Source organism: Lynx rufus, unplaced genomic scaffold (assembly GCF_022079265.1).
Source record: "Lynx rufus isolate CCGP_SWC_20201006 ecotype Redwood Valley unplaced genomic scaffold, mLynRuf1.p SCAF_3, whole genome shotgun sequence".
NCBI lineage: Eukaryota > Metazoa > Chordata > Mammalia > Carnivora > Felidae > Lynx > Lynx rufus.
In genome coordinates this window covers 19,276,694-19,293,574 of record NW_025814845.1, presented here as the reverse complement: position 1 = coordinate 19,293,574, position 16,881 = coordinate 19,276,694, and positions in this window count along the sequence as shown.

The following is a 16,881-nucleotide window of genomic DNA, read 5'->3' as shown; positions in this document are numbered from 1 at the left end:
TTTTAGTATTCAATAATACTCCATTGTCTGCATGCACCACTGGCTATTTATCCATTCATTTAATGAAAGACATCTTGGTTGCTTCCAACTGCTAGCACTTATGAATAAAGCTGGTATAAACATCCCTGTGTGGATTATCTCAACTCTGGGTAAATATTAAGAAGTGTGGCTGGAGCACAGGACAAGTGTGTGTTTCATTTTGTGAAAAATCTCCGGACCCTCTTCCAAAATGGCTGCTACATTTTGCATTCCCAGCGGCCGTGGGTGAAAGTGCCTATTGCTCCACGCGCTTGCTGGCATTTGGTGTGGTCGGTGTTTTGCTTTTGGCCATTCTAATAGATGTGTAGCGATATCTCGTTGTTGGGTTGACTTGCATTCGCCTAACGACGTATGACGTCGAGTATCTTTTCACATACTTATTTCCCATCTATCTGTCTTCTCTGGTGAGGTGTCCATTGGTCTTTGATGCACGTCTCAACTGGGTTGTTTTTCTTCTGGTTGATTGTTTTAAGTTTGTTTGTTTATTTTTATAGAGAGCTAGTGGGGGAGGGGCAGAGGGAGAGAGGGAGAGAGAGAGAATCCCAGGCAGGTTCCGTGCTACCAGTGCAGAGCCAGATACTGGCAGTGAGAGCATGACCTGAGCCAAAATTAAGAATCAGATGCTTCACTGACTGAGCCACCCATGTGCCCCTCTTATTGTTGGTTTTTAAACATTCTTTGTATAATTTGGATAATAGTCCTGTATTAGATATGTCTTTTGAAAATATTTTCTCCTAGTCTGTGGCTTATTTTTTTTAAGGTGTTTCTTTTTTCCTTACAGAGTTAATTTTTTTTATTTTAATGTAATCTAGTTTTGCGATCTTTATTATTAGTTTTTATAGATTGTGCTTTAGTTGCATACATATTTTAAATAATCTCCTACTTAGTATTCCTTCCTAAGCCCAGTCCAGCCCAGCCACTCTGGACTCTACCATGCATCAAATGTGACAATTTTATTTTCTCCTCAAAGACTTTGCATTTGTAATTTTTTCTTCCTAAAATAATCTTACCCCAGGCTTTCATATGCTTTACATTTTTCTCAAATATTTCTCAGATATCCATTTAGTTATTTTATTCAGGTCCCTCTCTAATCATTGCCTCCTTGAACTTTTCCTTAATCAAACAATCTAAACAGGTCTACGTTACTTTCTATCCCTTTATACCATGTCCTTATTCTTTTAAGTATTTATAATAACCTGAAGGATGGTAAATGCTTATTCTTCTTTCTGTTCTTTATCTGTAACATACCTGATTAGAAGTTCCATGAAGATAGAGACCTTTTCTATCACCACTGAAATGCCTAGTCAAGTGCCTGGAGTATATTAGGAGTTCAGTAAATATTTTTAATGGATGCATAACCTAATGAACTATGGATACTTTGTTACCTTTCTCGTTAAAATAAACAATTATACTACGTTATATATATGGCTACAGTAGAATGCAATAATTCTGAGTTCATTAAAAAAACATGATTGGCTGTTTTTCTAAGCCTTATTGTCCTGGAACTTATTGTTAAAATTATCTATAAGCCTCTATTTCCTCCTTTAATGTTTTTATCTTGTCCATATTCTTCTTCTTAGGATGCATATTAAAATACATGCTTTCCACTGTTGAAGCTTGGGGTTCTATTTCTGTATAGATTGATGTTGACTTTATAGGAATTCACACTACCTCAGCTTGTCATGTGCTAAAATTACAAAATCACTTTCCTCAAGTGGATACAATGTACTGTTTGGTATTCCTTTTAATGTGACACTACTGAGAGCAAAATAATACCTTTAGAGAGTGGAGAAGAGTCAAACTCAGCTTGTTCTTACAATAATTGCCCCTATAGGCTATAGTACTTTTATTCATATACTGAGTAACATTAAATGTTAATGTGGGATTTTTAAATGTCCTCCAGAGGCTATCTCTGAGCTTTACTGTTACTTTATTTTCACATTTTTGCTTTGTTCTCTCCAATTCTGTTTCTTCTTTGCAACCTCAGTTCGATGCTCTTGAATGTTTCTGATGTCTGGTCTTTTATCTCCTTGGTATATATATATATTGTTCTTACCTTTTCCTTGAATTATTTCTAGATTTGATGATTGATTCTATGATAATTATAAGCAAAATGCTGTGTTTATTTCTTCTGATTAATAAACCAAGCAATTACATTGTCTTTGGTTCTTGGTTACTTTGGGAAGTTTCTCTCTTAAAGCCTAATCCCATAAACAAACAAAGACAAATATTCAAATACAGAAATGCGTACCCAAAGTCCTCATTTGAACAATGAATAATAACATGGAACATAATGGAGTCACTATTTTTTTTTAATTCCCCAAAGCGGTTACACAACTTGTACTATTCTAGATGCATAGAAAAACAGCCAATTAATTACGTATGTTGAGTGCTTAGGGCATTACACCATTTAATTCTCTCAGAGAGAATCTCAGTTGAAAAAGATGACATTTGTTTCTTTGTTTTTATTAGTACATCTTTGTAATAAGTTTAGAAGAAAATTCAGAAAAGCGATAAAACTACACTTGTCTCTGCCGGCATATATCCTTTGTAATCATTTCAGTCAATGTGCTCAATATACAAAGGAATGTCTTCAACCATTTTTTGGTAAAGATTGATTTAAAAATGACTGAAAAAATTTACATTCTTTTTTTTCATAGTACATCATCAAAACCCAGTATTTATTTTTCATAAACTACATATTTTTATCCAAACTAGATGCATTTCGAGTGACCAACATGCGGATAGTGTCTACTGTATTGAACAACACAACCCTATGAGAAGTAATTAGAAAAGCGATTTGGTTGTTCCCTCAGTAAATTATATCATCTTACATCACATCATAACATATGTAACTTATATATGATTTTATTACAATGCACACTATACGATGTATTTATGTGGGTGTTTTTAGGTATATGAGTACATAATGTGTATATATACATATAAGTGTGTGTAGATATGTGTACATATATAACATGATTATAAACGTAAATCAATTTTCATCTACTACTCAGTCAAAAAGTGCAGCAGTTAAATGTTTTACTTTTAAAAGAATAAAACATCAGTGTAATTAATGCTGAAAGAAAAAAAATGGCTCTGGTGGAGTTATTAAGATACAGTGTGTTGATTTTCACCACAATGTCCACATTTAAGACACCTAGGAGAGTTAGATTAATCATATGTAAATTTTTCTTTTTGTAGTGAGATTAGATTGTAGTCCTCAGTTGAGGGCAATCCATCACCACCATCACCCCCCCGACTACCCAGGACATTTGGCAACATCTGGAGCCATCTTCAGTTGTCAAGATTCAAAGGGCGCTCATTGGCATCTAATGGGTAGAGGTCAGGGACACTGCTGAATACCCTACAATGCCCTGGACAAATGCTGGAGGAGGTCTTCGAGAAGATATGACTGCTGGTTGACTCATAAGCTGGACCCCGGGCAACTGGACTTTCCTCATCCCCACCCCTGTCCTTGGAATGTGCATTTTGCTGGCCTTTCCCTTTCTCAGAAGCTGCCTCAACTATGCAGCTTTGAGATAGAAATGTGGTGTTGAGACTTTCTGGAGGGTATACATTACTAAACCCCGTGAAGTCCTCTATATAAACTTTTCCAGATTTGGCAGGCAGGTGCAGAGGTCTTATTGCCACAAAGACAAACCTTGTCAGTTCCTTTGCTTATTAAAATTGCCACCCGCCAATCTGAAGTGGTCTGCCTCTTCCTTTGATCTCTCCTTGTCCTCTGTGTATGGGGACAGTTTGCAAAGCAATACTTGGTGAGCCAGGCGGGAGAGTGAAGAAATGAGTCTTGGAAAGGTGGACAATCCCAAATCGGGATTTCTCTGGGGAAATCCCAAATCGGCCATCAAACTCTATGTGGGGAGGGGTGGCCTGTATGTTACATGTTTGTGGACCACTGTGAGAACCTGGGGGCCATCCTGAATAGGCCAGTTGGTCTAATGTGCTTGTTTGAGAAACTGTACATATACACTGTGACAAAGAAGGCTGACAAATGGCTACCACAATGGGCAGTTCAGCTGGACACAAATTTTCAACTGGAGGCTGAAACTTAAGTTAGAACGTTAAAAGAAGAGCTGAGATTGAGGATGGTTGGGTGACTTACTATTCTGTTAGCTCCTGGGCTAGAAGACAGGGTGGGAGAGCAGGATAACCATTCAGAGAACTCTGTGTGCCATTTTGTGAAGCTGGAAAGGCACCGAATGCCTTAGATTAAGATCTGGGGGCGTGTGACAAAGTCTGATTAGGATGCTAAGAGGTGGAATCTCTGAAAAAGTGGTAAGAATGAGAAAGGAGTATGTGTTGATAAGGGATGAGGAAATGGACAAAATTCCCTGTGTTATTTGACCCCTACCACAAAAGAAAAATTTAAATAACAATTACTCCGAAAGCTTCGGAGAAAACTCACATTCTTTCTCCTTCCTTGAAGTTGTAATCTTACCATGTCTTTGAAATTAAACAAATTAAACACCTGGGAGATAACTAAAACGTTGCTCAGAGAAACTGAAGCCAAAAAAAAAAAAAAAAAAAGGTAGCAGGGAACCATTTAAAATACAAACTGCTGTAGTTCTTTTGCCCAAAAGCTACTCCACAGTCTCCATAAGATCACAAGTACCAGTAAAAAGCTTTAGCCACAGAAGCGGGTGACTGATTCATGGCTGTTTTTTTTTTTAATTTAATTTTTTATTTTTTTAAAAATTTGCATCCAAATTAGTTAGCATATAGTGAAACAATGATTTCAGGAGTAGATTCCTTGCCCCTTACCCATTTAGCCCAACCCCGCTCCCACAACCCCTCCAGCAACCCTCAGTTTGTTCTCCATATTTATGAGTCTCCTCTGTGTTGTCCCCCTCCCTGTTTTTATATTATTTTTGTTTCCCTTCCCTTATGTTCAGGATTTCTGTTTATTTATGTATATTTATGAATGTCTATGGATGCATGTTGTGTGCACGTGATGTTTTTCTCTTTTCGAAGTGTATTGCCAAAATTGATTTGGAAACAAGCTAAGGTTTTTACAAAACAGCTAGAAATAATAAGGGTGAAAGAAAATGACTATATATAAAATGTAGGTAAGACAAATAGAATGTGCTTTTGTTTGTTTGCTTTGGATAAGGAAAGCTATGAAGGGCATATTTTTATTTGTTTTGTGTGTGTGTGCGTATGTGTGTGTGTGTGTTTTGGTAAAGGAAAAAATAAAGTAATTTTGTTCTAAAATACAATGATTGTTCCAAGATTTATTTATCGATTTATTGATTTATTTTTAAATTTTTCTTCAATGTTTATTTTTGAAAGAGAGAGAGAGACAGAGCATGAGCCAGGGAGGGGCACAGAGAGAGAGGGAAACACAGAATCCAAAACAGGCTCCAGGCTCTGAGCTGTCAGCACAGAGCCCCACGTGGGGCTTGAACCCATAAGCCATGTGATCATGACCCAAGCCGAAGTCAGACACCCAGCCGACTGAGCCACCCAGGCGCCCCTGTTCCCAGATTTAAAAAGAAAGACAAGACAAAACAAAAGCTAAATACATACAGAAAGTTATAGATTTATGGAAAATGAATATTGAGCAAGATATTTTATGAATAGTCAAGCTGAGACTGAAATGGATGAATTTAAGTTAAAAAGAAAAAAAAGAGGAGAATTTTAATATCAAAAGTATACTGATACAAAATTAGAATTTGATTTTCTTTCTGTTAAAAAGACAAAATTTTTAAAAATTATTGGTGTGCTCTTAATAAGTGTAAAAGCCACGTTTAGGCAACCAACTTGAACGATGGACACTGAGTAGGGTAGAAGGGCCCACAGTAATCATCTGGCTGAATACAAACAGGCCTTTAGGGGACCCACCTTCTCACCTCCCCCCTTTAACTACAGCGCCCCATATCGCCTCACCTCCCCCCTGTAACTGCAGCCCCCACCACTGCCTTCCTCAGGCAGTCTCTGCTTTGCTTTCTGCCATCTGCTCTCTGGTCATGTGGTCAATAAACTCTCTCCCTCCTTCTGCCTCGGGTGAATTATTTAACTTCTGTACTACGGGCTTCCATCTAATCAGGCCACCCCACATTTGGTGGCCCCCCACCCCACTGGAAAACCCCAAAATAAGAAATTTCAAACAAAACATTTTCCTTACTTTAATATAATTTGCCTAGAAAACAAAGACCTGTGTTTTGTCTTTATCAGGTCTTTGATTACTTAAACAAACAAACAAAAAACAAAACAAGGCCAAAACCCCAAAAAACCAAAAACCTGTGTTTTCTCTATTAAAAGATCTAAGTTTTTAAAAACTATGTTACTTTTTTGTATATGTTGAATTTCATAAGAAGCATTGTCAAATAAGAAGTGATGTTAAATTTGGAGGTAGCATATATTTATATGAAATTCTCAAAAATCTAATCTTTCCTGGTACAGTTTTGTCAGTCATATTTTTTTAATGTTTATTTATTTTTGAAGGAGGGAGACACAGAATGCAAGCAGGGGAGGGGCAGAGGGAGACACAGAGTCCGAAGCAGGCTCCAGGCTCTGAGCTGTCAGCACGGAGCCCAATGTGGGGCTTGAACTCACAAACCTTGAGATCATGACCTGAGCCAAAGTCGGATGCTCAACCAACTGAGCCACCCAGGTGCCCTATCAGTCATAATTTTTAAATATATGTCATATAATTAACCAAATTCCTTTCTCAATTGTGTTATTATTAATAATTACTGTTATTATTATTATTTTAGAGAGAGAGAGAGAAAGGAAGAGAGGGAGAGAGAATCTCAAGCAGGTTCCATGCCTAGAGAAGAGCCCCACACGGGACTTGATCCTACGATTGTGGAATCATGACCTGAGCTGAAATCAAGAGTGGGATGCTCAACAGACTGAGGCACCCAGGCACCCCTCGGCTGCATTATAATGAACTCTCATCAAACCTTTACCCATGGCCATTGTTAAGTCTTTTGTCATTTACAGATAGTTAATTGTTTTACTCTGATAGTTTGGCCAAAAATATTCCTACCAAAGTGCTTCATTTTCAAGCAGACTCCTTAAAAAGACTTTGGCAAATATAGGTTTTTAATAACTAAGATCAATTTGCCTTCATGTGGGTGGTATAATAATAAACCATTCAAGAGATTCCCCAAGGTTGTCTTCATAACCCCCCACAATATGTCATAGGATGGTGTCCCAAGACCTATTCCTGTCCTCCTTCCCACAGCAGTAAAATGGGCCCCTTCGTAGATGATATAATGCTGACATATGAAGACTCACCTGTGCTGAAGGGTACTTTGTAGCCTTTGTTGGAGTATCTGCAAGGGAGAAAATGAGTAGGGAACCCACAGAAAATTTATGGTCCAGGAACTGCCATAGTGTTTTGGGAACTGTTTGGACGGGTAGGAGACATGTTTGTCTCAGATGTTATCTTTGGTAAGATGTAAGCTGAACCAATCCCTACAAATATAAAGGAGATACAAACCTTTGTAGGGATTTGAGGGCTTCGGGGGACTTTTATCCCCCGCCTGGCACAGTGCTTCCGTCCCCTATGCTGCATGATATAGAAAGGACACATGTGGGACTGTGGACCAGAGCAGGATACCACTTTTGAAAAGGCAAAAATACTAATGAAGTAGATTACAGTTTGAGGCATCTCCCAAACAAGGCTCCCATTTGAGTCTCAGGTGTATGACTCCAGAAGGAATGGGTCAGGCACTGTGGCAGAAATGACCAAGGGGAGGGTGGCCCCAGCCACTTCCTTTTTGGTCTCAGCTCTAGAGGGGGCAGAAACCCAATATGACCTCATAGAGCAACAGTTCCCAAAAGTATGGCGCCCCTCCAGGAGAGCAGTTCGGAAGGAAATGAACCACAGCAGCCAATGGGCTGAACTTGGAGGGTCTGGCCAGTGATCACTCATGAGCTTCAGCCATTAACTCTTTGCACTGACAGTTGGGCTGTTCTAAAGAGATTAACCCTATGGTTTGGACAATGGGAAACTGAGAGGTGGATGATTTGTTAATGGACCTTTGAGGGGTCAGGATGTGCAGAGAGACATTTGGGTTTGCTTGTAAAAGCTTGAGGCAGTCCTCCCTGTCTTCCGCATCCTGGCTGATAAGGCGCTGGTCCTCCCCAGCAGTCAAGGAGCCGATGTGCTCAGGCACAAGTTCTAACAACTGGCCATTTAGTAGATACTACAGACTGGGTAGTGAGAGTGGCCACCATGATACCAAGGTGGGATGGCATATTGCCAAGGATACCAGATTGCCCTTAAAATACAGTGGCTTGTTTAATGCAGTCACAGCACGTCATATGTTTAAACAACGCCCATGGCAACTGCCAAAGAAGTCTGGGGCCATCTGCCAGAGTTCTTAACTAATGATAAATAGAGAAATTGATTGTATCGGCCCCCTTTTTCTGAGCGAGTATTCTAGGTATACCCTGTTTTGTGTGGACACTGCATCTGGCCTAACCCAAGCTTCCCCTTTTTGCCCTGCCAAACAGGCCATCACTAGGAGGGGATTAGAAAAACTGAGCACTATGTATGGATACCCTCATTGAATAGACAGCAATCAGGGGTCACATTCCAAAGGTCATGATGTGCAACACTGGGTAAAAGCATATGATATTAGGGGCGCCTGCGTGTCTCAGTCGGTTAAGCATCCGACTTCGGCTCAGGTCATGATCTCACAGTTCGTGGGTGCGAGCCCTGTGTCGGGCTCTGTGCTGACAGCTCAGAGCCTGGAGCCTGCTTTGAATTCTGTGTCTCCCTCTCTCTTTGCTCCACCTGCTCACGCTCTGTCTCTCTCTGTTTCTCAACAATAAATAAAACATTAAAAAAATTTTTTTAAAGCATATGACGTTAAATGGAGGTTCGATTTCCCCTCTAAACAGAAGGGTTGGTAGAAAAGAAATATAGAATATTAGAATGGCAGATTAGATTACTAACAGGTAGGGGCGCCCGGGTGGCTCAGTCGGTTGAGCGTCCGACTTCCGCCCAGGTCATGATCTCACGGTGTGTGAGTTCGAGCCCCGCGTCGGGCTCTGTGCTGACAGCTGGGAGCCTGGAGCCTGGTTCGGAGTCTGTGTCTCCCTCTCTCTCTGCCCCTCCCCCGCTCATGCTCTGTCTCTCTCTGTCTCAAAAATAAATAAAAACATTTAAAAAAATTTTAAAAAAAAGATTGCTAACAGGTAAAATTACCTTAACCAAGTAATGTACTGTCCCAGGCTTTAATATGTTTAAATGATCAACCAGTAGGTCCCAGTGGCCCACATGCCAGACTTGGAGACCCCTGCTGAGGCACCCAATACGGTAAAGGTATGGAAGTCTCCGGAAACAGCCACCGCCCTGACCATCACCACGGCTCAGTATGCTACGCTGCTGAGAACACCAAGTCCCGTTATGCCTGGGAAAGGAATTACGTACTGGAAGAAACACTGCTGGGATGGGTGAGTTACTTCACCTGGGGGTAAGGACAACTGCTCACTCGCCATTGTTATCCTGCTGTTCTGTTATAAGCTGGAGCCATTGAAACACATTATACCTGGCATGGAACGCACGCCATTAAAAGAGGGAAGAAGGTGGGGGTTCCAGTCTGGCATAGCCCACCCCTAGTCCATCTTCCCGTCCCTGACAAAGCTGCCTCCCCTAGCCAATAAGTACGGTATGCACAACCAGGTCAAGTTCCTACAGCTGCCAACCTCCCTCTGCTCAAGGCCCAGTGGATACCGTCTGTTTCCCAGTAGTATAATCATTTGGCTGTTGTCTTTATTCCCTCGATTGGCCTGGAGGATGTTATAGCCCTTGCTAAATTCACCCAGCAAGCCTTGAATGATAGCCAGTAGTCTGTCCTTACCGAAAACTGAAATGTCTCTAATGAGAACAGCTCTCCTCCAAAATAAAAAGGCCTCGGACATTCCTATTGCCTTGAAAGGAAGCATTTGTGCCGTCACCCAGACAGAATGCTGTGTGCCACACCTGATGAGGCTGTTAATGTGTCATCTTTTTATTTATTTTTTTTTAATTTTTTTTTAACGTTTATTTTTGAGACAGAGAGAGACAGAGCGTGAACGGGGGAGGGTCACAGAGAGAGGGAGACACAGAATCTGAAACAGGCTCCAGGCTCTGAGCTGTCAGCACAGAGCCTGACGCGGGGCTTGAACCCACGGACCGTGAGATCATGACCTGAGCCGAAGTCGGACGCTTAACCGACCAAGCCACCCAGGCACCCCAATGTGTCATCTTTTTAAAACCACATAAAGACACACATGAATGCTGTGAGTGATCTCACCTTCAGCTTAGGGCACTTAGGAGATCCATGGTTTAGATCACGAGGCTCTTCGTGGAAAAAGTTATGACTAATTTTTGGAACTGTTATCTTAACCTATGACTTCTCTTGCCTGTGCCTGTATTATTGCTGTGATACCTGCCTTCACCTTAGACCCCCAATGAGCCGCCATGATGCTAAGGAAATGCCCGGCTGAATTTTCAGGGCATATTATGGAAAAAAGAGTCACGTGAGATTGTAAGAGCCAGTCACGAGGGGTGAAATGTTGGAAGAGGTCAAGAAGATGTGACATCCAGTTGACCCTCGGGCTGGACCCAGACAACTGGGGGGGGGGGTCTCTACCCCTCCCTTATTCTTGGAATGTGTGTTCTGCTTGCCTTTCCCATTTCCAGAAGCTGTCCCCAAAATACAGCCCTGAGATAGAAATGTGGTGTCGAGACCATCTTGATGGTGTTCATGACTGAGCCTAGTGAAGATCTCCATACAAAACTTTTAATATTTGGCAGACAGGTGCAGAGATCTACTCATTTTCCCTTGCGTATTAAGATTGTCACCTGCTAGTCTGGAGTGGCCTGCCTCTTTCTTCAGTTTCTACTTATCCTCTGTGTACGGGGCCAGCTCGAAAACCAGCCACAAGCCTCTGTTAACAGGGAATGTTAAAAGCAAAGAATTAGTTGGCCCAAAATGTCCATAGTACTAAGGCTGAAATAGTGTGGTGTGAAGCCTATGTGCTATGTAAGATGAAATTCTAATATTCTGCTATGATCGTCACTTGAAAGGTGAGAACACACAGTCAGAGGTTGTAAGTAGCCTGCCTAAAATCCCAATCGCTTTTGAGTGGGAGGGAGAGTAGGGTCAAGTTCAGGCCTGCCTGAATTATATCTAGAGCTTTTACCCCTAACCCAGAGAACAGTGCTGTTCATACTCCTTGTGTTAAAGGTTACATTTTTTTTTGTTCCCTTTTGCTTTGTTTGTAATTTTCAGTTCTTCACAAACTTGCATTTTTGTGAAATCCAAAAGAAAGATAAAAAGGAATTGCTTTCAAAATGAAATAAAACTAGAAAGAATTCAAAATACAACTCCCCAATTTTTATTAGTAGAAAACAAAAGATAATATTAACCTGCTCAAAGCTTATAAACGTTTCTTGAGGTTTCCTCTTCACTCTCAAATTCTGCACTTCTCTTGTTGATGATCCGTGCACATTTCAGGGACAGGATAAGCTTCAGACCACAATTTAAGTACCATTGCAATAAAGCACATCAAAAATTAAGCTGCTTTTAACATCAAGAACAAATTTTAAAGATTTACAGTTTTTATTAAAGAAGCCTGTTTTATTTTAAAGCAGTGTTCTTCATTTCACTCAAAAAAGTAGTTATAGCCCAGAAAAAAAAAAAAAGGAAAAAATATTAAGACTTATTTGGATATCAAAATAGACATTACTGTAAGATATAAAATGTACAACGTCCGGGGCTCCTTGGTGGCTCTGTAGGTTAGACGTCCGACTTCAGCTCAGTTCATGAACTCACTCACGGTTCATGGGTTCGAGCCCCCCATCGGGCTCTGTGCTAACAGCTCAGCGCCTGGATCCTGCCTCGGATTCTCTGTCTCCCTCTCTCTTTGCCACTCCCTAGCTCACGCCCTGTCTCTCTCTCTCTGTCTCTCAAAAATAAAAATAAGCTTTACAAAAGCATTTACAAAAAAATATAAATAAAATGTACACTGTTCAAAAAGATGGTTCGTCTTCTGGAGGTATAAAATGTTACAAGAGAGAAAAAGGGGATCTGGAAAATCTAACTTGCTTTGAAAATGGAACACTTCTCAAGAGTTCTTCCAAAGCAGAAACAGTTACCTACAGTCATAAAAGTAATTGTACTTTTTTAGTTACATTGTATACTCCTTGCTTTCTCATGTTTTCTACTTAACACTATTAAACTTCCTTTAGCTGTAGTCTTACTATTCCTTTCTCTAAGAGATTCACTATGTACCCATTGATTTCACTGTTGTGGAATGAACATAGCCAGTAATATTTGATAAGATTCAGTGGGAAGCTTCATACAACATTCAGATTGTTCCTGCAGAATTGACAAATCCTCCTCAGAATCATCTGCCAGCACTTTCAAAACCAGTAAATCAACACTATTCAGGCATATAAAAGTAATTTGATCTTGTGAATATTTTATTTATTTATTTTTGAATGTTTGTTTATTTTTGAGAGAGACAGAGACAGAATGCGAGTGGGTTAGGGGCAGACAGAGAGGGAAACACAGAATCGGAAGCAGGATCCAGGCTCTGAGCTGTCAGCACAGAGCCCGATGCAGGGCTCGAACTCATGAGCCGTGAGATCGTGACCTGAGCCGAAGTCGGACGCTCAGCCGACTGAGCCACCCAGGCGCCTCATGATCTCGTGAATATTTTAAAGGACAGACCAGGTTTTATGGTGGGTGATCATTATGGACTGAATGCTGTCACCCCCAAATTCATATGCTAAGGTCCTAATTTCTTGTACCTCAGATGTGACTCTATTTAGATATAGGGTCTGCAAAGAGGTACTAGGGTAAAATGAGTTCAAAATGATGCATGATGCAATGTGACCGGTGTCCTTATAGGAAAAGTTTGGGACACAGACATGTGTGTTCACAGAGAAAAGGCCTGCAAGGTCATAGCGAAGAGGTAATCATCTTCAAGCCAACAAGAGAAGCCTCGGGAGAAACCAAACCTTCCCAACATCATGATCTTGGACTTCTAGCTTCTAGCACTGTGAGAAAATAAATTTGTTATTTAAGCCACTCAGTCTATGGTATTTTGTTACGGCAGCCATAGGAAACTAATACAGTGATTTAAATGTGTTAGCAAATGATAAAGACAAAAATTCACTCAAGTTATTCGTCCCTTAATGTTAAGAAAACATTGGAAATGGTTTAAAACCTCATCTTGTGCACCATAAAGAAAGCTAGTAAATGCACCAAAAACAAACAAACTAGAAGCAAATACTAAATATTAAAGGCAAAATATTCTTTAAAAGGTTAAGCATATTTTTAAAGTGCATTGTCAGCATGAATCACCTCACCAAAGATTTACGTAAGTAATTCTAATTGGGAAAACATTAAATCCAAAATAGCACTCAACAAATTCAAGCGAAACATGTAAAGAATGTGAACAGAAATTATGGCAAGGAAAAATTTGCCTGAATAAAATCAACAGTGTAAATGACTGGAAGTACATAGTTTTATGAAACATTTAATAGTAACAGACAAGACTAACATGGACTAAATTTTTGGATACTTTCAAGTGATCCATCATCAATTTAATCTACTGTAAAAAAATTCTTTATACTTGCAGTAAGTTTTTCTTTTTTAATTTGTTTCCTGAATTTAACTCTTTGGAATTATATTTGGCAATTACTTTCTCAGAACAAATGATATTTTTGAAAAAAGTTTTAATTTAAATCAGATTTCTACTGATGCAATATGTGAGAACTTATATGAAATATCAGAAAAAGTATCATTTGCAGTCAAAATTTCTTTTGCTGATTAGTAAGTTGTGAAAACTGGTATATTATGGCTATAAAGCTTAAAAAAGGATTAAAAAAAAAGGATAAAAAAGGAACAAGAAAGTTATCTACACTGATGACTCCGTAGGCAAGACCAGTGTTTTTATTAATTGGATTTTCTTAATTTAATTCCTCGTTTTGCAAATGGAGTAAAAATACTGCATTTTAGCATGAATTTAATTCTCTCAGCAAAGTCAGAACAAAAAACTCATGTAATCTACCATAGCACCTGTATGTTAAGAAATGACTCTTCCTTTTAAGACAAAGCTAGAAAGATAAAACATTAAAACGATTAATTCAAACATCACAACTTTCAGTCTCACTGCCCACACTATTCCTCAATTCCTCTCCTGTAAAACATTTTAATTGAGCCAATATCTAATAACTATCCTGGCATTTTCCTAAGAATAGGAATTCGCTAATTCATCTACACCAACAATAAATATACCAATTTTATAATGCCCTTACTTCGCTCTATTTTAAGCACTGCTAGATAAATACCATAACATATCTGCAGTTAGCGTATCTGCATGTTAGCACTCAGTATAACAGCTGTTATCAGATATCTGAACTGATCTCAATGAGATTATTTTGCCTAAGTTGAGTAGAATTTAAGTTCAAATACCAGGCTGCTTTTATGCAATAGAGATATTAGTTGTACAAGTTATCTGTGGGAAGCCTGGCTGGTTAAATCAGTACAGCATGAGACTCAGTCCCAGGGTTGTGAATTTGAGCCCCACATTGTGGGTAGAAATTACTTTAGCAAAACTGAAACAAATAAATAAATAAATGAAGAAATCAAATTATTTGTTTCAATACAGCATCCTTTGTCCTACCAAAGGGCTTTCAGCGCTCATAATTAGTGACTTAAAATGTTCGCAAAAAATGACATTTTTTGTGAAGTCAACAGAGGCTAACATCCACGTGTTAAGAAAACCCAAACAGCAGACACCTATTCCAGCGTGAATTTTGTAAAATGCATTTCTGCTTCCAATGTTTCTCCATGATTTATTACTATTTTGTTTCTGGATAAATATTAGATATAAGCATTCACTTTTTGGAGCCATGTGATAGTATATTAGCAGTAGCCTTAGTTAAATTCTAAATACTCTTTCTAGGGTAATGAGAAAAAATGCAAAATAACTGATGAGTATAATAGCTCTGGGTTTCTGCTCTGCTAAAGGCTAAAACAATCATCGTAAGTTATTTAAATAAATATTCCAGGGCCTTCCATCTAATGCTGTCCGTTGATTCCATAGATTTACAGTGGGCTTAAGAACATGTATTTAAAAACCAAATCTCAGCACTAGTTATAGACTAGGAGAGATTAGCCTCTGGGGGTCACACCGTAAAACTCAGATTGATTTCAGCATATTTGAATTGTGAGTGAACCTAAGTGGGGAGAATCTTGAATCTTATTTTCTATGCTGATCCAGGAGGTTAGTGAGACTTTCATTCTCTTCCCTCCTTTCTACTTCAATAGCGCCCTTCTATTTTATACACACACACACACGCACACACACACACACACACAGAAACTGGATTTTCTTTTCCCAGCCAAAACTAACCTACACCATCTGCATTCTTGATCCTGCTACACTTCCTCATCCCCCAGAAAGATCCTCCATCACTCAACCTCTGTCTCACTTATAACTTCTGTGCCTTCATGTTTTTATATCATTTTTCCAGTTATGTATTCATTCATTCATTCATTGAATATTTTTTGAGCGCTGACTTTGTCCTGAGCGCAGTGCCAGGCACTAGAGACACGGTGACCACAAGGAGAGACACAGTCTCTGCTTTCGTTTTCCGGCGTGTGGGGGGTCTATGGACAAGTAAATGCACAGGTGCAAAGTGTGATGTTTGGAATGGTAACACTGACATCACATGGGAGAAGGGTAGAAATGCCGAATCTGTGGCCTTGCCTTAGATCTCCAAAATCCAAATCTGATCAGATCCATCAGTGATGTGTGCACACACAAGCTTGAGAAGCACTGTAGTGGGGAAAATTAACGGCCTTCAAGAAAGTTCGTGAACATTCACTGGTCTCTGCCACCTAAAACAATTTATTGTTTTCTCCACCTGCATTCCCGTCAAAACAGATTTCTCAATTCAGACATTTTCCCCGATTCCCCAGTTTATGTTTCCATCAACTATGATCTTCCTCCTTTCTTGAAATACACTGGGCTTTTTTTGCGTCTTTTATTCTTCCATGTTTGTGTCTAAACCTGGAATGTATCCGCCAAGGTCCCTCTTGAATAATACTAGCAACAGTAGTAATAATGACGTCAATTAACTTCGGTTGAGCACATACTACGTGCCAAGCATTCTTCTAAAGGCTCTACATTCATCAGTGCCTTTAACTCTCACAATACCATTTGAGGAGGGTACTCTTATTATCCTCATTTTGCAGATGAGGAATCACAGAGAAGGTTAATACAAACTACCCCATTCCAAAGCCTCTCTCTGTTGTCTTAGTGGCACACTAGTCATTCCTCCGCTCTGGCCTGTCCTAAGGAACTTGTTACTCCTAACTAATGGCTGTGTCCATACTCCTCTCATCACACTTCTGCTACACGTTAATCTTTCCCCACTCTACATTAATCTATTTTACATCCACTGCCCATACTTCCCCTGGATTTAAAGCATTGTGAGCATTCAAATATAATTATGGAGTTGGCTACTTTAATATTTGATACTATATGCTTCCAAGCATCAAGTAATATGTGTTAGAAATAGAAGAAACAGTATATAAGACAGGGTTTACTTAGCAATGTTTTTGCAACAGCGATTTAGGTGTTGCTTAAGAAATTGTTTTCTGTTCCTTAGAATGAAATATCATATCAATTTCAACTTTAGTTTAGTGATAGAAATATCACTCATTAATGCTTTTTCCAAATCACTGTCACCTCACCTCTTTATGAAGTTCGATTAAAATAAATTATCCCACCCTTTGTGCGGTCAAGTTGGCTGAAAGAACATAACCTGATAATTTCCACAGGTGCTCAAAATCTAAT